The sequence below is a fragment of the Quercus suber genome, unplaced genomic scaffold, assembly GCF_002906115.3.
Source record: "Quercus suber isolate HL8 unplaced genomic scaffold, Cork oak 2.0 scaffold_95, whole genome shotgun sequence".
Classification (NCBI taxonomy): domain Eukaryota; kingdom Viridiplantae; phylum Streptophyta; class Magnoliopsida; order Fagales; family Fagaceae; genus Quercus; species Quercus suber.
This window is the reverse complement of record NW_027069560.1, coordinates 990,604-996,220: the sequence shown is the minus strand read 5'-3', so window position 1 is coordinate 996,220 and position 5,617 is coordinate 990,604.

The window sequence follows — 5,617 nt, the reverse complement described above, 5'->3', positions numbered from 1 at the left end:
AATCTCCCTTAAATGCATGGATTTATGCATGAAAACATGAAAATAAAATCAAAAGGAAGGGCAAAAGAGTCTTACCGGCTTGAGGAAAAAGAAACTTTGCAAAAACTTCGGAGGAAAACGACAAAAATCTGAAATATTTGGCTTGCCTCATCGGAGAGAGAAAGAAAAAGTTTGAAAAAGCTTAGAAAAAGTGTTTGAAAAAGTCGGATCTGATCTTTTCAAAAAGCTTCTCCATGATTTTCGATCAATCAAAAATTACATTCGATCGATCGAATGAGCCAGTCATTTTGAAACAACCTAGAACACTTTTTCGATTGATCGAAAAACAGACTGGATCAATCGAAATGGGCAGAGACACACTAAATTTTGAGAAAAAAACCAGTTTTGAAAAACACAAACCTTATTTTGAAAAACAACTCCTCAAAGCATTAAACAAGGAAAGCAAAATGCATGAGTATGAGATGGAATGCTTTTTCAAAAACCCAAATTTTTAATCCCAAATTATGTCAGAAACAAGTTTCAATAATTCTCCCATTGAATTTTCTCAAGCAACAAAAATGTTGTGCACAAATCTCAAGATATTTTCAAACTTGGTTGGTCAGACCAAAAACACACACACTAGCATGTACAGTGTTTAACAAAGAGTAACTTGTATAGTGTGTGATACTAGTAAAAACTTGAGATACATGTGAGGTGATATGTGAATAGCAATCAAACACAAAGTCTACACAATTCATCACATAGAATTTAAAAGAGACTATCACCTAAAGAGTTACATCCTATAACTCCCACATCTCCTAGAACAAAAGCTTACAATCATGTAAGTTTCTTGCATTTTTGCCTCTTATTTGTATGAAATGGCATTCAGCCTAATAGTACACACCGGTTTGAATTAAGTGAATTGGCATCAAGCCTAATAGTACACACCAGTTTTAATTTAATTTGAGGCTACACCTTATGTTCTTTTTGTGCATGTGCTACACTTTCTCGAGCACACAATCTTATAATATGCACTAAGGTGTTCATGATTGGTTAGTGAATAGTGGTGAGATGGTTATTTATGCCTTTCTCAAAAGAATCAAGTTTGACAGTCAAATAACATATGACTTCATGATTAAGACAGATTGATTAAGAACCATACACATCTTTCCCACACAACATGCACTACAAAGTTTCAACTAGTTAAGTGCAATGAATAAGTTCATTAAAGTTAAACAAGGTACACAAGACATGACATGTGTAAAAAGATAGACCAACCTTGTTTTTCAAAAATCAAGAAACATAGTGTCAAACATAATTTTTGCTTTCTCCTTTTCTCCTTTTTTTATTTTTTTATTTTTTTTATTTTTTATTTATTTAAGAGAAAACAAATAAATCCTAGAATGAAATGCATGAATGTAATGCAATGCAAATCCTAGAAACACAACAAAAAAACACAAAAACCAAAGAACTATGGTCATAAAGGAATGAGCAATGAAGCACAAGGATCATGTCAGAAAGACTCAATTAGGTCGAGTCTTTTGCATCCAAAACCTTTTAGATGCATCAACAACATTAGAGTTCTTATTCACATTCAAGTGATTTCCAACTCCAAGATTGGAATAAAGGTTCAAGACCTTTACCAATTCACCAATAAGTGCCATAGGATCTTGTGCTTGAGACACAGATACTTTTGGTTTGTTTGCTCTCTTAGCAGCTTGAAGCTTGTAACAGTTAGGACGAATGTGTCCAGACTTACCACAAAAATGACACACCCAAGCAGGTTTACCATGCATCTTGTCCTTAGAAAGGGTAGGTTTAGTTTCTCTCAGATCAACCCTATTCTTCTTAGGAGGTGAAACTTCTACGGGTTTGACTACCTCACTCACAGGTGGTTTGACAGTTTCACTCACAACCTCACTCACCGAAGGTTTAGAAGAAGAAGAAGGAACAAAATTCGTGGAATGCGGTGCAGAGTCAAAGATGCTTTCAACATAACCTAACCCAGATTTATCAGAAGGATACTTTTGAACATTCAGCATGTGATCAAGTTTAGAACTAGCAGATCTAGCAACAGATAAATCATGTTCCAAAGTTTTAACTTTATCAAGCAAAAGCATGTTCTCAGATTTAACATTGTTCAAAAGATCATTAGCATCAAACAGTTTAACAAGCAAATTTTTCTTTTCAAGCTCAAGAGAATCAATTTTCTTTAGGCCAAGTTCTACATTCATAGCATCCCTAGCAGCAATTTTGCAGAGTTTATTGTAGGCCTCTTGAAGATCTGCATCCTCAGAGAGTTCCCCATCAGAAGGGTTCTCTTCAACAGATATGCTTTCATTGACTACAGCAGTAGCAGTGAAAGCAATGAAGTTTCCATCCTCATCACATCCGGACTCATCATCGAAAACCTCATTATCGCTAAGGGTTACAGCCATAGCTTTACCCTTAGTTCTTAAGAATGTAGGACATTCAGATTTCACATGACCATACCCTTGACAACCAAAACACTGAGGACCCAAAGAATTATTTGAAGACTGACCAACTTTTTCTTTTGGTTTTTCAAGGTTGTTAACCTTAGTGGGATCATTCTTCCTAAAATTTCTAGGTTCAGCAGTGTATGTACCTCTTGCCTTTCTATTGGTATTTCTAAGAAAGTTTTTGAAATTTTTGGCAAGATAGGCAATCTCTGTAGCAGAGAGCTTATCATCAAATCCACCACCATCAACATCATCAACTGACTTAAGAGCCATTGATTTGGATTTGTTCACTTTAGGTAGGTCAGACTCATAGGACTGAAGAGATCCTACAAGCTCATCAACAGGGATGGAGTCCACATCCTTGCTTTCAGTGATGGCAATCACTTTGGGTCTAAAGTCTTCAGTTAAGGATCTAAGTATCTTCCTAACAATTTTAGGTTGATCATAGACTTCACCCAAATTAAAAGCAGAATTGACAATATCATTTAATTTAGCATAGAATTCATCAAAAGATTCATCATCAGACATTCTAATGCTTTCAAATCTAGAAGTCAATTGTTGCAATTTATTGATCTTAACTGCCTTTGTGCCTTCATGCACAGTTTGGAGGATTTTCAAACAATATGAGCAACCTCAACATTAGAGATCCTCTTAAATTCCTTCATGGAAACAGCGTTGAAGATGGCATTCATAGCTTTGCTATTGAAACTAGCTGCTTCTTTTTCAGAAGTTTGCCACTCACTCACAAGAGTAGTGGGCTTCTCCCATCCGTACTCAACGGAATTCCACACTCTATCATCAATGGATTTTAGGAATGCTTTCATCCTTACTTTTCAATAAGCATAGTTGTTCCCATCAAAGTGAGGAGGAACAAACCATGCTCCATGACAACAGGGGTCAAGGATCAGCTCAGAGATCAAGAAATCTCCAACAAAAGAGCAACCTGCTCTGATACCACTTGAACGGTTTTAGAACCCTTAAAACACAACCAGATTGGTTAGCCTAGACTAATTAGCCAAGTTGTTACTTAGTCAAATTATGCAATTCTAGGTTAAAGCAATCAAATAATCATATCAAGATATAAAGCAGCGGAAAATAAATGAACACAAGATATGATGACCAAGGAAACCACACGGTAAAAACTTGGGGAGGATTTGACCTAGCTATCCTCAAGGTAAACCTGAATCTACTATGCGAAAGAATTGAAGTTCATACAAAAGGACTACAAGCTCCCCGCTTGACTTCCTAATGCTACCCATCAGTAGAACTTACTGACATGACCACGTGCAAGCTCCGAATCCACGGACTCCTTCTTTCTTGGATTCTCCAATTAGCTACAAGCACCTCCGCTTGTTTATCTTTAAGCTTCAATGGTAGCAACCAAGTTAATCATTAAGATATTGATACTATCTCTAACTTGAAAACCCTAAGCTTTGTGTAAAGGAAAGCTCCTCTAGATCTCACAAGAGATTTACACAAAACAGCAATGTATGAGCAACAATACAACTGGAGCAACCTCCAAAAATGTGGCTAGGGTTTAGTTTATATACCTAGGGTAAAAACATAAAACCCTAAACGTTTAATGAAGTAGGGCTGAGTTGGAAATTATGCAGAATTATCAACCTGTGCGATTTTTGATCGATCGAGTCTATTCTTCGATCGATCGAGCCAGGCCAAAAGTCCCAAGTACTTCTGCAGCCACTCGATTCCAACTTTATAATAATAAACCAACTTTGAGCAAGCCTAAACAAGACTAAATACATTTTTTTGATCATGGTTTGCCAACATTACAAATTAGAGTTCTAAATACATAAAATCCTAAGACCTTAGAACCTAACAATTTTCACTTTAAAAAAATCCATTCTTATCTATGTTTAACAAAATACCAAAGCAGATTTTCACCCAGAATATTGCATCAGAATATCTGCACATCAGTAAATTACCAATCCATTAAGCTACAAACTTTGAAAACACAAATACACTTAAATTTCAATTAACTAAAAACTTACCTCTTTTGCTTGTTGTACTGTTTATTATCAGACTTAGGTTGCTTCAAAGGTTTTGCCTTTCCACCTACAAAAGAAAAGAAAAAGAAAAACTCTTTTTTATATAGACGTGGGATTCTTTAGGAAAAGTGAGGAATTAAGAAGAGAGACAAATGTAATTGCTACATAAAATAAATGATCTCTAATTCTTTGAGAAAGTTTAATCCCATAGTGAGACAAATGTAATTGCTACATAAAATAAATGATCTCTAATTCTTTGAGAAAGTTTAATCCCATAGTTATTTATCTCACTAATTAATGGTTGTAAGAGTAATTTAGAATCACATATTATTTTATACTTGAAATAAATCAGGTGGAGAGCAAAGAAGAAACTTAGTCTCAGTTGCAAACTGATCTTCTACATGTCTACAGATGGTTATGGATGGCCTGCAATGTGTTGATAACTTGACTTTGACTATGGTTTGCAATTACTGGCAGTTTGCATATGTAAGTTAATCAGATAAAGAGCGCCTGATAAAAGATAAAGATAAAGAAATAATGCACACAAATTCAAAAGAATAAACCCAAGGGAAAAAGATAAAGAAAAGGAGATTAAAAAACATGTGAGATTAGTAAAAAATTATGGAAACAAAATACACAAACTAATAAATTAATAATTTCAACAATGTCAAAGGAAACAAACCTTTCTGAAATTGGAGATTTTGATGAAGTGCCCAAGAACATTGGTAGGTTGGCTATCTAGTGAGGTGTTGATAACTGATAGGTTTTTTGTTTTTAATTTTTGTTTATTTACTGTTTTAACCTCATTTCTTATTTTTTTAAGAATAAGGATAAATTAATTAAATTATGGGTATTTTTGGAAGTGAAAAAGGCAATAACTAATCTTCCAAATCTGCTTTTTTGAAAGAAAAAGAAGGAAGGGGGTCAATATAGACTCCTTCCCTTCCACTGCATAGCTAGGCTGAAAAAAAAAAAATAAATAAATGAAGGGGGTTGGTTTAGGACTCTTCCCTTCCATTGCATAGCTACGCTAGCGAGTACTATGAGCCCTTTGTTGCACACATCTAGCTAGCTTGCGTGGTTCACCAGTTCCACCAAAATATCTAATTTGTTGAAGCAGAGCATAGCTCCCCTGTTGAGACCTAATTCGAT